Below are 17,334 nucleotides of genomic sequence, written 5' to 3'. Positions count from 1 at the left end.
CACGGCTCGCTTTCCAGCTGAACAGGCTGTCACAATCAAGGGAGAAAAAAATTCGGTAACAAGTCAAATTTCACATAAGGCAGGGCAAGTTGAATTATACAGCACAATCAATACACATTGGCGATTCAAAGTGCTTTAAACTGAGTAGCTGAATGAAAATAGAAAAAAATAAAAGACATAAAAAAAGGGTACAGTGCAGATGGACGAAACCCTACTCTGTAACCTTATCACATTTCTCTGTGCAGCGTTATCCTTTACGCACCCTACGGCCTTTTGACAGCAGTCTTTGGGGGTGCTCGTTCCCCGGGCTGCGTTTAAAAAAAAAACAACAAAAAAAAACAATGGGTGCACTATTAAAGCAAGAAGCAGAAACTGCTCCTCGGGGACCTGGAACAAGGCTGTTGCTTTGTGCGGAGCTCTTAATGAGGCCCATTCAGCGCACAGCGCCGGCCCAGGTGGGGAAGGCGGCAGAGCCGGGCTTAATCCTGGGCCAGCTGGACTAATCTGTTACATTACACTGCATTATGCGCCTGGTGAGTGGACCTTTCCCAAAACCCCACATCAACCAGGGGAGGCTTTCTTGGCTTAGGTTTCCCCCATGCGCTGTCTCTGATGAGGCTTACTGGAGGCTGCCTTTAATAGACAGTCACATTAAGCAAACAGAATGTTCATTGATTAACCTTGCTGCTGTTAAGGTATATGCACAGAACGTAAACACCAAGCTCTTGTTGAAGCGACTGAATTCAGACGGGAATTTTGGCTGGCGCGGTGAAAAGATTAAGACATGTTGGGGAATATCTCAATCTCCAGACATAACAAAGACATTGTTTTTCTCAAAATATTTTTGCTCAGACCCTCTGAGGTTTTCCCACTACTACTACCTCTGTGACTATTGCACCGGTGCTCTTAGCTTCTCAACAGCCCTTTCTGATTTTTCCCACCGACTTTCCCAAGACAGAAAAGCCCTCAAAGGCCGTGCGGTGGACTTGTGAATCGTAGCAGAACTGCTCTTACTGGATTCTCCATTGTGCTACTGACAGCAATTCCGCCTCATAACTTACTTTCCCCCCACAATCCCACACAAATCCTTATTGGCTCAACCAAACTTCCACAGCAATTAACCACAAATCTACAGAGAGCACAGTCCGTGGAGGGCTGAAGGGAGTTTATAACTGGTGACAGCTGTGACACAGTAATACCAGCGCCAAGCCTTCTCCACCAAAGGGAGGAACAGAGGAAAAAGAGAAAGAAAATGAAAAAGCAAGCAGGAATGAGAGAGAGAGAGAGCGAGAGAGAGAGAGAGAGAGCGAGAGAGAGAGAGAGAGAGGGAGAAAATGAGAGCCTGTGTGTGTGTGTGTGTGTGTGTGTGTGTGTGTGCATTGTGAAGTTAAGCAGCCTAGTGTATAGAACTCTGCCGGCAGAATGGAAGGGGGAATAATCTGCCTGTGCATGAAGAAAGGGAACGTGGAGATTGAAGAGGCAACAATCATCCTCTTTCTCTGTGCTCCTCTGCTAAGCAGGTCTAAGAGGGCTTTAATCAGAGCTGCTGCCTTTGTAGCGCCATTCGTCAGTCTGTCTGCACGTTCTCCCACCGATTTAATAAGGGAGGCCTCGCAGAATACCACACACACACACACACAAACCATACCTGTGCTTCATGGTTCAATACTTCATACATACATACATTTGTGTGTGTGTGTGTGTGTGTGTGTGTGTGTTTGCATGCATGCAACATGGAGAGGAATAATTAGCTATGCATCGGAAAGACCACTGTAGAGAGAGAGAGAGAGAGAGAGAGAGAGAGAGAGAGAGAGAGAGAGATTCTGTGTTTACTATGCAGAACTAAGAGTAGGGAGAGCAGCTCTGTTGTTTACTGTAAAGTGACAGCAGCTTGATAGCATGCTGTTTGCTCACTTGTCAAAAAGCCCTGAAAAACATATCCCCACTAGTGTCATATCCAGCTACACCCTCCACTTCCCCCATAAATCTCTTTTCAAAGTAAAACCCCAATGATTACAGAGGACTTTTCATACCACCATTTATTCAGTAAACAGCAGAAAACAGCGCTGGTCGTCGGAGCAGCTTGACATACCTGCACATCTCACACGGCATTCCTCCCCTGACTCAGAGTCAATACTTAGCTTAACCATTAGGGGGCATGACCGCTATCGGCAGCTGGAGTCCCACCGTGCTGAAGAGATGGAGGGCATTGATATGATGATAGTGACATGAGGCACTGCGACACTTGTGAGGCGGGCGAGTGCATTTTTATTTAATAGGACTGCTTTTAGGGGCAATAAACAAGGGCCCATGCAATGCCCTGAGAACACTGTAAAAACCAGTTTATGATGCCATCTAGGAGAGAGGCACCCCTGTAAATTAGGGGATGGAGATAGATAGAAAGGCGTATAAAGAGAGGAGGGGGTAGGGAGAAGTGGAAGGAGAGAGCGAGGGATGGAGAGTGGAGGGGAGAAAGAGGGAGAGAGCCCATTCCATCTGTGTGAGGGACATTTGTTGCAGTCAGAAACATTTGAAACATTAACTGTATGAACTGTAAATGTGATTTATTTGTTTGTTAAAAAAAAGTCATAAATGTGAGTGCATAAGTATATACATATATAGAGTGTGACTTTCTTTAAGTGTACGCTTGTGTAATGTGCAGCTGTTTGCCAGAATCGGCACCAGTGTGTTTCATGGCTGTGCCTGTTCAGTCCCCTCTTGGTCCTTTGAAACACTCAGTCTCCCCAATATCTGATAAAATGGTGAATATCTCCTTGATAAGTGTTCCTAAGCAAACCTGTCAGGCTCTTTAAAGCACTGTCATTAGCAGAGTAAACCGTTCCATTAGGCGACCGGGGGCCAATTTGTTTCCCTCGTTATGCAAATGTGCCCAGAACATGAAGGAATGTGTTGTTTTGATGAATAATGAACATGCTGAAATCACATCAAAGGGATCAATCAGAGGGGGAGTGGGCAGAGATTGCGCCTCAGACAAGCCCCATGGTGTCTCTCGCACTCACGCTCTATATTTCTCCCCTCTCTCTCTCTCTCCCTCCATTCTTCAGTCTCTCTCTCTCTTTCTCTCTTCTACACTCACAGTGACCCCCCTCTCCGTCGGTTTCTGTCTCTGTGGCATAGTAACCCATATTTTCCGTAGAAACATGGAGACCAATAGCAGAAGGAGGGGGGGAAAAACTAATTTACATTATCAAATGTAAATATTTTGGCCCGTTTCATATTTAGCACACTTTAATTTGAGAATTAAACAGCTACCACCCTGAGAGCTTGTAGTAAACAAATCAAAATCAGCTCCAGTGAATAAAATCACTCAGCATCTAATTAACTACCACAGCATGTCCAAATGTAGCCATTGGCTGAATGCAGATGAAACAAGGCAGAACGTAATCTCCACTAGAGCTGTATCTTCACACATGTTACACTCTCATAACCCAGACACTGAAATGATACTTGCCAAATCCAATCAGCACTAGTTCCTATGCTGCTAAGCTAACATGCTAACTTCCCAAAGCTAACATCAGCGATAGCACTTGACTGACACATTGAGAGCTAATAAGAACAGAATGCTTTGCCCCTGGGCTAATGTGATTGGCCCTGAGGGTGGTCTGTGGCAGTGTTTAGTGGGCCTCTGGTTGTGACGGATCCAGCCTGCTCTGAGGGGCTTTCTGGCAGCAATTCAGACAGGGCCATTGACCACGGGAGGCTAACAGAGAGAGCTCTAATAAGAGGTTAGCGGGGGATAACAGAACCAATATGTTTCCTATGATGGATGCAGATTGTGGGACAGAAGGGCTCCAACTCTTTCTCTTTCTCTCTCTCTCTCTCTCTCCTTCCCTCACTCCATTGGCAAATAGTATGTGCTGCTATGAGTTCACTATCTTAAAACTTACTGCAGCCTAGTGCACATGAGTATTTTGAAATAGCAGACAGCTCTTCAATATCATCTCTCTCTCTCTTATTAAGCTTTTGGCAGAGTCTCTGTGGAACAATTTATATCGATAACACAAACAACCGGTGTCAAACGGCATCATCTGTCATCAGCCTTACTTGGAGGGCGATTCATCTTCATTTGAGCCGGAACAGTGACAGAGTAGTGCATCAATGACATTCTAATGGAACATTTGGACATTATCAAATACTAGTACATAAATATCAATAAGCCAGAGGAGCAGTGAAATGTTTTGTTTCTACTTGGAAAACATCTACTTGGTAAACATGCTTCAGTGACTGACGTGTGCACAAGGTGACCCTGGGGTCATGACCACATCCCTGCCACACAAACAGTGATCACACTCTGGTAATGTTACACTTATGAATGATTAATGCTAGCCCATGGTTAAGAACAGAAATGGTAGATATTTAAAGCACAGGCACTTTAGCAAGCACTGTAATAAACCCTTGATTTGAATGTTCTTTTTTTTCCTCAGAGGCAATTATACATCAAACATCTATTTGAACTTACATAAACAGCCAAGAAAAACATTAAGTTACTAAATGGCGTTGACACATTTTTTGAAACCCCCCTGGAAGGATAAGATTAGCCTTGACTGGGAATAATCTCCACTCTTGTTTCTTGCAGCCCTTTGATTATGGGACACAATTAACTTTGTATTTTAGCCTCGTCTTTTCTCATTTCAAGCAACAGGGGCATTTGGGGGTTCTTCTTCCTCCTCAGTTCGAGACCCAACTATAGCTTTTAGCATTAGCGTGCCGCTCACTGAAATCAAATCACAAGGAAAAAGTCTGAGAAAAAAAAGTCAATAATATGTAAATGGGAAAAAAGTTTGTGTGTGGCAGCGAGATGATCCGGAAGATTCTGGTGTGGGTGTAGCGGCTCACACAGGGACTTGAGGTATAATGCATATTTAATGCTCACAGGAGGGAAAGGTCAAGCGGGTGGGGGGGGGATGAAAGCTATTAACTTCCTCCAGCGGCGAGCAGTGAGACATGCACCATGCCATCAGCAAGACGCAAAGCTACACGGCTCTCTCTCTCTTTCTCTCTCTCTCTCTCTCTCACTGCTTCTTTCTCAGCTGTCATTCCAGCTACACCACAGTGTCTCCATGCGCTTGACCCAAACAAAATAAGAGGTGACAGGCACACAAAATAAACAGCAATGCTCGGGGCAGTCACGTACATAATAAACAGACCAACAGCTGTGCAAACAGATCCACCTGTGAACCTGTTAGTCTCAACCTGAAACAAAAGGCTCAGTTCTGGTAAGTGCTCCGATTTTCCTTGATTTTCCTACACTGTAAGCTCCTCTGAGGCAATAACTTCCGTCATTCTCAAGTGTGCAGTGTGTGTGCTGAGATAAGAGCAGAGAGCCTAATTGGACGAAAATAATCTAAACATCCTTTATTCCTGCCTTGTGCTCATAGACATGCCTACATTTAGCACTCAATCCATAATAACGCATTAACATCTAATTGTGTTTAGTTGAAATACGCTGAATCACTGGAAAATAGAACAAAAAGAGGTTGTACAGGTCAAACACAAGCTAGGAGGAGGACACAAGCGAGGAGGAGGATCTTGATTTGGCCATTCTAGAAGAGTGTCAGAGTACCACTGATGGTGAGGTGAGTAGTCAACCGCCATGATGACGACTGGACCACAGAAGCACCACGGCCCCGGCCGAGTGATCACTTCAGACTCGGACCGGCTAGCGAGGTTTTCCAGCCCTCCGATGTGCCCCCCCCCCCCTACACGCCCCCCCAACCCCATCCCACCACCCACACGCTCCCCTCCCCTCTCCTCGTGCTTACGGAGGCATGGCGGCTGGTGTCATTAAGGCTGGGGTAGGAGCAGGAGACTGGGATGGAGTTATTACCCAGCCCAGTGACCCTGGTCCCATTATCCCCACGGGAGCAGAAGCGTATCGGGTCTGCCTTTAGGGCCAGCAGCCCCTCTGCCCATCCAAAACTGACCCCCATCCTCCACTGCTACCAACACCCTGCAGCTTGTGGACCCCAGCTGAGCGGAAAATTAGTGGGGAGCGTTGAGAGCGGGCCCCCCTGAACCCACCCACCTTGTACACCTTATCGTATGGAGCAATTGGAGGTTGGTGGACAAGCAAAGTTAAGGTTCTTTTAGGGGTGGGGGGTTGGAGAAGGTTATTAATGCCGACTGACCTTAGTTATAGCTCAGAGGTTAAATCTATTAGTTGTGCTTTAGTGAAGCAAGGTTAAAAAGGGGAGTCAGTACCGAGCTTGGGACAGATTTGTTTTTTCTTCTGTGAACTTGGGAAGTCCCCAGCCACTCAATTTCACAGCCCCCTGCAACTGCTGACTGGCTGGCTGGGGTGGCAGCATGACTGCAGTCAACTCACAGTCCCAGCCCTCCGCAGTCCCCATGTCAAACGGAAGGACAGTCTAAAAAAAGTCAGCATTGAAGCCACCAATCACATCGAAGTGCCATATCATGAGCAAGTCGCATGACAGGGGACAGTGCCAATACCCCAGACCTTGCAGTCCCCACCTCAATTCAGCAAAATTCATTTCCGGCCTCAGATAGAGATATTGTACCGTGGGTGCAGTCCCCATAGACAACCGTCCCCAGTGATGCTTCCATTCTGACACTATGAAAAAAAGTCTGACATCGCCTCAACACTCGTATGCAATTTCGCAAAGTGTCAAAAAGAGAACTTTCATCTCATACTACCCCTCCCCCCCCACCTCATGCCTTCCGATTCTTCAACCTCAACCGCAATACCTCGCCATCCCCACCAGCACCATTGAGCCCAAATCACCCCAGGACCCATTTAACAGGAGCGTATATTAAACAGTTTATCTCCTTTTCCCCTCCTGAACACCGAGTCCCCCAAACAGATCTCATCAAACACTGCCTATAATTTTATCTGCTGTCTGCTCGGCTGAGATGGCTGAGGATGCTATCCTGGCACTGCATATATTACACCTCTGGTTATCTGAGCACGCTGCCAGTCCGCACGCACAGCGAAGATGTGCAGGGGAGATACCAGGGGCCCAGCGCTCGAGGTATGCGGGGGGCTAATCGAGTTCCCTAGGAGAGGCCACTGAACCCCTGCGGACACGAGAGACTGGAAGACGTCAGAGCTGTCAGGGGCGTTGAGGATTTACTCAGCTCTGACATATCAATTGGAGCCTCGCTGACGCTGGGCGGTGGTAAGGTGTCTGTCTGGACCGGGATGAGAGCCGCGGGGAAGCGTTTTCTGCTCATAGGGGAGAACTCAAGGTTGCTTGGAGAAGGATGCTGACCTTGCGAGTTTTGCTTTGTTTTGTTTTTGTTTTTGTTTTGTTTGTTTGCTTCCTCTTTGGGTCCCAGCTGACCACAGGTATGGCTAAGGTCACCACCTCAGATTTTAATGAGGAACGAGAAGCCAAGACAACAGAGGGGAAAAGGCTAGATAAGCAGTGGGGGGAAAAATCAATGGCTGTGTTTAAAATTAGACATCACAACACAAACATCAGCGCTATCGAGTTACCAGAGCAATTTTCGTAACAACAACAGCCAGTAAGCTGATCCAAAACTGGGTGAAAACATATCAAAAACTTTCCACATCAAAGTGCTCTTTGTTTGAAGGCGTGGCTCACTTTTCAAAACGGCACTACCATGTGTGTGCCCAAGCAGTTTCTTCACAGGTCAAGCAGAAGTCAGACATTTACAAGCCGTTTTAAATTGAGCATCCATGAAGATAAACACGCTTTGATTCCTCCCAGAGCAGCATTCGGCAACTGTATGCCACGGCTGGCGTAAATGTGCGGTCCACTCCGTAATTCATGCTGCTATTGATTCGGCCAGTTCAATATCAACATCCGTGGAGATATATCTGTGGCTTCTCATGGCCGTGGGTGGCACAACTGACCTCCAATCTTCCAGGACAACACTGGACAAACACTCGCTGAATGAAAACGCAGGGAGGTTTCTTATACACATGGGGAAAAGCTTTGCACACACAAACAGTCTCTGCTGGTAGAAGAATTTGTTCTGCTCAGAGAAGTTAAAACTGACCAATGTGAAGAAAAAAAAAACTGATGTTTGTGGTTGGTTGCCTGATTTTATCTAAATTATTTTATTTTTGAGAAATGAGAGACTTTTATGCCTTTCCTACCATTCAGAAACACAAAATGTCAAAAAACAAAAGCAAAATCATTTACTAATGTCTTAAACCTATAACCTATTTTGGGTAACTCTGAAAAGGAAACAAATAAATATGATGTTGCTGCGGTTTGGGTTTAATAAAGTTGCGCTTGAGATATTAAATTCTGCTTACTTGATGTCTGGCTGCAAAATACCTTCCAGGGGATTACATTGCTAAACAACAGGCACAATATTATAGAGACAAGCGCATTACAGTGCTTTACAAATCTAAATGAGAGACGAATTTTCAAAGATTAATGGCCAACTGTCAAATAGCATTACATGCTTATTACATGACATAGCATTACATGCGCCTTACATAATTCTACATGTAGTCTTCCGATGTTGCGCAGAGACCCTCTTCATATGATGAAGCAGCTTTTTCTATTTTCTTAAACTCACAGGTTGGTCTCTTTTCTGAAGAACACACTACAAAGCCTGCCAGCATCGCACAACTAATCCTCCCTCCCACCTCTATACCTCCTCTGTTTGAAGAAAGCACAATTTTGATGCCTTTTTTGCATTTCTCTCACACTCCACTGCTTTCATTTCTTCTTCTCCCACTCACTCTTTGGTTCTCTCTCTCTCTCTCTCTCTCTCTCTCTCTCTGTCTCTCTGTTTGTCTCCCTCTCTCCCTCTCTCTCTCTCTCTCTCTCCCTCTCTTTCTTTCCCTCTCTGGTTCACACCTTATTCTTTGTGTCACTCTATTTGATTGCTCCTTTTGCTGTCACCATTACCTATGCATTCCTTTTACCCCTTTTATTTTGAACGCTCTCTCTCTCTCTCTCTCTGTCTCTCTGTTTGTCTCCCTCTCTCCCTCTCTCTCTCTCTCTCTCTCTCCCTCTCTCTTCTTTCCTCGCTCTCTGCAATGTCAGTCCCTGTGTCTGGTTCACGCTCCATCAGGTTGCGACAGGCCACCCTCTCCCTCTCTCCCTCCCTCTCTCTCCCTCTGTGGTATGGAGGTAGATGTGGAGTGCTGACAGACGGCTGTGACAGTGAGGGATAGCCGGAGTGGTGGAGCCGCTGCCGTGCTCGCGGGGTTCGGGGCTGACAGTTGTGAGAGCCTCCTGGCAGCCTGCCGCACCGAGCGCCACGTTCCGTCCTGACGCCCCCGTCACTTCAGGAGCTTGTTCCTTTCCCTCAGATGCCTACCTGCAGCAGCCACCAGGAGCCCCACGTCTGTGTGTGTGTGTGTGTGTGTGTGTGCGCGCGTCTGTTTATGTGTGTGTGTGTGTGTGTGTGTGTGTGTGTGTGTGTGTGTGTGTGTGTGTGTGTGTGTGTGTGTGTGTGTGTGCGTCTGTTTATGTGTGCGTCTGTTTATGTGTGTGTGTGTTTTTGTGTGTGTGTGTTTTTGTGTGTGTGTGTGTGTGTGCGTGCGTGCGTGTGTGCGTTTGTGTATGCGTGTGTGTGTGTGTGTGTGTGTGTGTGTATGTGTTTGAGGGAGGTGGGGTGGTTGTGACAGAACCAGAGTCACTACCCAGGGGAGCGCTGCCTGGTGTCGGGTGCAGATGCTGCCATACATGCTGCCATCCAAAGCAGCCTCACAGGTCTTATACTCTCCCCACACTTAAAGAAATAACATTCCCCTTTCCACTGGGGTGCTGCTATGTTTTTATGTTTTAATGGCCGTGTCTTAACATTTTCACAAAAACATTTTCCAAAATATTGCGACATTTGTTTCAATCTCGTGTCACATATCAGTGACCTCCTATGCGGCCTTTATATTATTAGCCTGCAATGCATGCTGGGAAACACAGGCTGCTCAACAGCAGCGGGCGTGGATGTGGGCGGCAGCGGTGATGGGGATAATGATGCATGGGAGAGACGAGCTAAAGGGCCATGATAACCTACTCGTCCCTGGCAGCCGAACAGAGAGCTCGCTGCATCGCACTCCACAGGGGGACTGAGCTTTGACAGAGTAAACAATGCCTTTCCAGCCAACAATACGCAACCACACATCAAATCAGCCGCAGTGAAAGCCGTCTCTCTCTCTCTCTCTCTCTCTCTTTCTCTCTCTCTCTCTCTTTTTTCTCTTTCTTTCTCGCTGTATGCACATAATAGTGTTGGTCAGGAATGCTAATCTGAAGGGCAGTATTAGTGCACTGACGCTGTGACCATGGGATTCGAGAGCGAAGTGGGGATGGACCATAGAGATGCAGAATGAGCACAAATGGACTGGTCCCTACTCACACACCAGCAAACGCTTTTTGTTCAATTTAATTTGCCACTTTCTGTCTGTTTATTGCAGCTTTTCATTTGATTTATTTTCATTTCATTTCTGAGTCATGCTGTCCAAAAACCAAACTACCATTCTTAAACTTCTATTGAATTTTTGGTTACGCGTGGATGATGAACAGCAACTGGATGTTTCGCATCAGCCTGCGATAGTCCAACTTACATTTGAAAATAAACTGATTCAACTTGTGAGTAAAGTGCATTTCCTGGAAATGTCCCTCACTGAGGGTGGTGTGAGGGCCACTGACGTAATGCGTCCAGGAAAGTGGCCGTCACCCCTGTCGCCGCACACGACTGACATCTGGCCATCATCTCCATCCACTAGGCTTTTAACGGTTTGGGGAAGAGGAGGAGGAGGAGGAGGTAGAGGAGGAGGAGGAGGAGAGAGAGGCCTGGCCAGATCGATGTTTATTTGTGTTTATGGAAGGAGAGGAGGAGGGCAATGCTTTATGGGCGCCCCAAGACAGATTACCCTCCAACACACAACAGGCAATTACAATCACACCACTGCCTCCAGCCCACCCTCTCACCCACCCAATAGCGACCTGTCCTCCAGTTTGCCCTGATTACTCTGATTGACTTTAATGGGTGGGGGTGATGGGAGGGGGGCATTTGTGATTAGGGGTTTTTCATTTCACTTTTATAATTATTTTTTTTCCAGTTTGTGGTTGCTCTGCTCAGCGAAAGATATTATAATATAATGTATGCATGATTAATCGCTAATTACCATCAAACCTCAGAATTTCATTAGCTGTTTTTTTTTCTTCTCACCAGCAATTTTCTTGTCCAAATCAACCATCTGACACGATTGTGAATGGGTGTCATTTTTTCCTCACCTGAATGATGGGCTGTGGATTTATGTGCCTATCTGTCTTCGTGTCACTCTTAACTGGAAGCATGACGGTTTATTTACGCTCCCGGAAAATGACATGTGACACAGCTGGTGGGGACCCTGGCAACAGTTCGGCAGCGTTCCTCTAACATTTCAAACGCACACGGCAGAAAATACCTCACAGTGGGGGGGTGGAGGGGAGGCACACCCAAGAGACTAGCTCTAGTTATGAACGGGGAGAGGAGGACGCGGTTAAAAACATGTTGTAAGTGCGCTCTCAACACGTCTGCGGATTACACACACACACACACACACACACACACACACACACACACACACACACACTCACACACACTTACACACTCACACACACACACACTACATCACAGGAGATGCAGCACATGACCTGATACAAACACTGTTTGATTTCATACTGAGGGATCCCAGGGGAGGTGTGTGATCACGCAGCTCTCTGATCAACCATTTACGAGAGAGAGGGAGGGAGGAGTTTGTGGGGGAGTTATTGACTATTAGCAGGAATAAGATGACTAGCATGTGTGTGTGCTGCTCCTCTAGCTATAATGGGGCCTGGGGTGGGGGAAGATAGATGGCACACGCAGCTAAGCTGGAGATGAAGGCAGCTACAGGTGCAGATGTAGAGAACGTGCCCTGTGTGACTGCATGCCACGCAACGCATGGCATTAGCGCATTAGCCTGCACACAGCGTGCACCACCAGCGGAGAGGTGGAGGTGGTGGAGGTGGTGGTGGTGGTGGTGGGGGCGGTTTGACAGACAGGGTGGCAGGTGAGTGACAAGCCAGAGTCACCGGGATGTCTGACGGAGGCGCTTCGCTCTCTGAGGGATCGGCCTCTCTGTCAATGCTATTTTAGGGGGTATAAATAATACATGTAAAATTGGCTCCGGCGAACAAAGGTGCTGTCACGTGCACACACACACACAAATACACACACAAAAACACGTTCTGTCCCTGGCTCTTTCTCTCTCTCCTACACACACAGACACTCACACACACCTGCAAAGAGATATACACGTAACTGTACATTGATGTATGGCCAGATTATTTCACAGCTATTATTTATTATTTATACTGCTAAAATGAACAGTAGTTTTTGAGGCAGTGACAGTGAGAAAGAAAGAAAGAGAGAGAGAGAGAGAGAGAGAGAGAAATAAAAATCAGTTCTGAAAATAGAAACTGAGTTTCCTGTGTTGTTTCCTCCTGCCAAGAATTAAACACTGAACACAGTTAGCAAGCTAATGGGGTGATTTTGAATGTGAGCAGGCAAAGTTAGCAGCCCCAAACCCCTTAGCTCATCTAATCTCTCTCTGTTCTCCCTCCCTCTCTCTCTTTCTCTCCCTCCTTCCATCTCTTTCTTTCTCTTTCTCTCCGCACTATCGATTTTTAGCCTTCCTCCTCTCCCTCTATCCAAGCTAACTGCTTCTCTTGGAGATCTATAAAGTAAATAAGAGCCCACAGGCAGGGGCCCCTGCCCTTGCTCAGACTCAAGCCGAGAGGTTATTTCAAGGTTGACTGAGAACAACAAAGTAGCGACCCAGTGATTAGTCTACGGAGGACTAGCCGAACTTTCACAAGTCTGCTTGTCATCACTTCAAGAGCCATTAGGTTCAATAACACTGGAAACTGGAACAATATATTAGCATGCGTTTTTCAGCTCAAAATATACACACCAGGGTTTGCGATTAAACTGGTTGTATTGACTTTATCGGTTTGATTTTTTTAAACTGTTTTTATGGCTTTAAAATGATACTGTTGTACTGTAATTGGATTCCATACACGTCTCACAAACAGCTGAGACACCTGAGACGATATGAGAGTAAAACATAACTGCTTCCTCTCCCTTTATCGTCTATCACTTCCTCTCTTTCTCTCTCTTTCACTCACTCACTCACTCACTCACTCACTCACTCACTCACTCACTCACACACACACACACACACACACACACACACACACACACACACACACACACACACACACACATACACACACACACACACACAAACACAGAGCTTGAACTTGCATCCTCAGCATTATCTGGGGCTGTCGAGGATCTGCTGTCTTTGATGAGAGCACATGCTCCGAATCCAGGCTTCCCAATCAATGGTGGGCCCTCCTTAATGAAACTGCACTCTCTGCTCAATTTTTGATGACATTGATTCGGCGATGGAGTCCATATTGTTCGAAGTGAGACCATTGTGTTGCACCAAAATGCCAGCCCCCCACACACACACACCCGCTTGGTCTATGGTGTGAGCATTGTGACTACTAGGCCTATAGTCTGAAGGTCAAAGATAAGTGACTGGAGACTGGGGCACAGATAATGCATTGTTAATTCAGTGTGTCATAGTATACCACCTTACCTAACCACATGATACACACACACACACATACACAGACAGACACACACACACATGCACACACACATATGCACAGACAGATACAGACACACACACACACACACACACACACACACACACACACACACACAGAGCCTCCCTCCTGTCTTAATCAACTGCGGTCTGACTCAGAGCCCCATGCCCCCCCCCCCCCCCACCCCTCCCCGGGCCCATTGTGTGGAACTGTGTTTATTCTTCTCCGCGGCCCCTCGAGGGCCTCAGGGGTATCTGCCACGTCCCCGCGACCTGTTCTACCAGCGCCTGGATTAGTATATTCATGCTCCACTGCCAATGCTATTGACCTCACTTGACTCACAAATAAAGGCGAGGAGGAGGGGGAACAGAAGCGAGGGATTCATGGAGACAAAGCGAGAGACTGCAGCGGAATGCGTTGCGGATGTGTTGCGTTAATGTTGCGCCTGCAGGCTCCCCTGGGGAGCACTGATGGTATCTACCTGCTGCCTGCCTGCTTGCCTCTCTTTCACTCTCTCTCTCTCTACTAGTACCTGCTGTCCTTTGTGTTCAATTGGTTGGTATAGAAAAAGAAAGAAAGAAAGAAAAGAAAGAAAGAAAGAAAGAAAGAAAGAAAGAAAGAAAGAAAATTCTCCCTGAAAGGTCTTTCTTTTAGAATACTGAGAAGGTGTGTATGTTGTGTATCGTTTATATAGACCTTGTTGTCTGTGTGTGTGTGTGTGTGTGTGTGTGTGTGTGTGTGTGTGTGTGTGTGTGTGTGTGTGTGTGTGTGTCTGATCAGGGCCATGCTGTGTTTGTTTCTACACAGCTGTCAGGTGGAGAGTGTGAGTGTGTGAGTGTGTTCGTGTGTGTGTGTGTGGGGGGAGGGGGGGGGGGGGGGGTGATCTGCACCCGGCAGATGGATAGAGAGAGATAGAGGAAGAGACAGAGAACTAGGCAGAGTGCTGAAGCAGAGTGGGGACAGGAGAGATAGAGAGACAGAGATAAAGAAAGAGGGAGGGAGAGAGGGATGAGAAAGTGAGAAAGAGTCTGATAGCCAAGACGGCGATGGAGAGAGCGTGAGGAAGTGAAAGATGAAGAAAGAGAACAAAGACTGTGGGGTGGAGGAGAGAGGGAGAGATGGACACAGGCGAAGACGCCGGAGAGGAGGGCAAGACATGATGACGGCTACTCGTACTGATTATCGTGGTGATCCGGCTACACCTTCCCCTCGCCTGGCCTCTCTGTCAGAGCCGCCATCATTAAACCTGCACGGCCAAAGCCACATGCATCAGCAGCTGCACGCGCTGCACCACATCAAAGGCAAACTAATAAACACAGTCTGCTACAGACACCTGCGCTGACCTGGGGTGCAGGAGGCTGACCGTCTAGCTGGAAAAAAAAGTTTCTTAAATCATTTTTACTGAACAACACCAGTTTTTGGGTCGCCGACCCGTTGGGCTAAAAGGGGGTCACGTTAATGTGGCTAGAGTTGACTAGACTGGACGTGCGTGTCAAAGCAGTGTGTTGTGTTCTCTTGAGTAGGAGCTCAGAGGGAGAGGGCTGTTAAACTCCCTCCATTACACTGCGGCCTTCAAAGCCATCGGCGTGAGCGAGGTGGCAGTGTGCTTGCTGTGGGTGAGAAACAAGCATCCCTGGAGAGGCAGGGTGTGTGTGTGTGTGTGTGTGTGTGTGTGAGAGAGAGACAGAGAGACAGAGAGACAGAGAGTGTTTATGTATGTGTGTGTGTGTGTGTGTGTGTGTGTGTGTGTGTGTGTGTGTGTGTGAGAGAGAGAGAGAGGAGAGAGAGAGAGAGACAGAGACAGAGAGACATGTGTATGTGTGTGTGTGTGTTCACGGGGGTATCTGAGTGTGTGAGCTTGTGTTATCTATGGATAGAGAAGCAGCTGGTCGTGCTGCAGGATGCTCCCTCAGAGACGTCACCTTCAAAAGGGATCACACAGCCCTTTTCACACTATCAAATACATACACACGCACGCACACGCACGCACACACGCACACACACCCACTGACACACACACACACACACACACACACACACACACACACACACACACACAAACACACACTATCCAATACACACACACACACACACAGACACTATCAAATACATATATACACATATACACTTCCAAATGTGTGCACCCACGCACACACGCACAGACACACACACACTATCCAATACACACACACACACACACAGACACTATCAAATACATATATACACATACACACTTCCAAATGTGTGCACCCACGCACACACGCACACACGCACACACACACACGCACACACACACACTACAATGCAGACCTTTGCGGCTCCCCAAACAACTTCCACCCTTCATTGTTGTCGTCTGTTGCTTTGTTTGCTGCAACCCGACCCCTCCGCACCACGCACGCCCGCCGAGAGAGGCCCCAGCAGTCAGGCCACTGGAGCTGTGTGTGCTCAGTAAAACTGCAACACACACACTATTACCGCAGTCATTCTGCCATTAGCACTCGCCCACAATCCCCTGCTCAGCCACTCAAGGTCATGACCTTGGGTAACCTGGTGTATTCTCAGGATTTTGACCAGAGGCTGAAAGTGGAGGGGGGGTGGTTCTGTAATGTGCATTCTATAGGTCCAAAAAACTGCAGTGAGAAATCAATAGTGTATTAACTGCAGCACTCAATAGCCCCCCAGTTGTTCCCTGTGGCGAAGGGGTCTCAGAGGACGAGTTCGTAGCCTGGGAGAGTCTTGCTCTCCTCTCCTCTCTCCTCCTCTCCTCTCCTCTCTCCTCCTCTCCTCTCCTCTCCTCTCTCCTCCTCTCGTCTCGTCTCCTCTCCTCTCCTAACCACCACTTTTCACCTCGCCAGGGCTGATCGATAGGCAGATGGACAAGATGGCCGACAGAGGCTTACATCTCAATCTCCATGTAAAACCAGGTGGTGCAGTCGGAGAGCGCCCGCAGCACTGTGTGATGGGGAGGGAGCGCTGCAGGGGAGGGGAGTGCTCTGATTCATGGGGATTGGTATTGGATTGCTTAATATAAGGGCCAGATTGTACTCTGAGCTGTTCGGGCCAGCCACTTCAGCAGGGTGGCATTATTTCAGCCATTGAGCATCGGGCGTTGGGAGACGACGTCGTCGTCTTCGGACAGTTTAAAGCCCCGTCTTTGTGTCCGGCGAGAAACGCAGGCGTTTTAAGTGTGCCAGGAAATTTCATAGCATTAACTTAACACCAGACACCATAACAAAACCGCCATGCTGTAAGCTTGGCCCTCTCACTCGGCCTGCTTTGCTCGCCATCTCCCTCCACACACACACATACAGTACACCCTCTCACACACACATCGACACACACATACACACACACATATACACACTCTCACGAAGTAGATGGGTTTAAATTGAAAATGCCTGGCACGTCCAACTAGACACTTTCGCCGGCTTTTATTGGCATCCTTTAATGTGTGAAACCTCTCGGCGAGGTCCTGGGAGCTTGAAGTAAACGATTGCCGTGACAGCGGCATATATCTCCTACTCTACAGACTCGGCCATATTGATCTGTTGCACAGTACGTTTCCGCCCATCTTTGCAGAAAAACACACACACACACACACACACACACACACACACACACACACACACACACACAAAATAACAACAACAGCAACAACACAACAAGAGAAAACTAGAAGTTGGGGGGCCACTGGAGCTGGGGGTAGCAACGGGGGTGCAGG

The 17,334-nt window shown here is 47.5% G+C and overlaps 1 protein-coding gene across 4 annotated transcripts in view; it reads right to left on the bottom strand.

The window, feature by feature from the left end:
* plxna4 (plexin A4) overlaps nt 1-17,334 on the bottom strand; it is a 220,533-nt gene that overhangs the window by 78,252 nt on the left and 124,947 nt on the right. The gene's annotated exons all lie outside the window — the stretch shown is intronic.

This window comes from Alosa sapidissima, chromosome 22 (assembly GCF_018492685.1).
Source record: "Alosa sapidissima isolate fAloSap1 chromosome 22, fAloSap1.pri, whole genome shotgun sequence".
NCBI classification, from domain to species: domain Eukaryota; kingdom Metazoa; phylum Chordata; class Actinopteri; order Clupeiformes; family Clupeidae; genus Alosa; species Alosa sapidissima.
The sequence above is the reverse complement of the archived record's forward strand: the minus strand, read 5'-3'. Positions and strand labels throughout refer to the sequence as shown.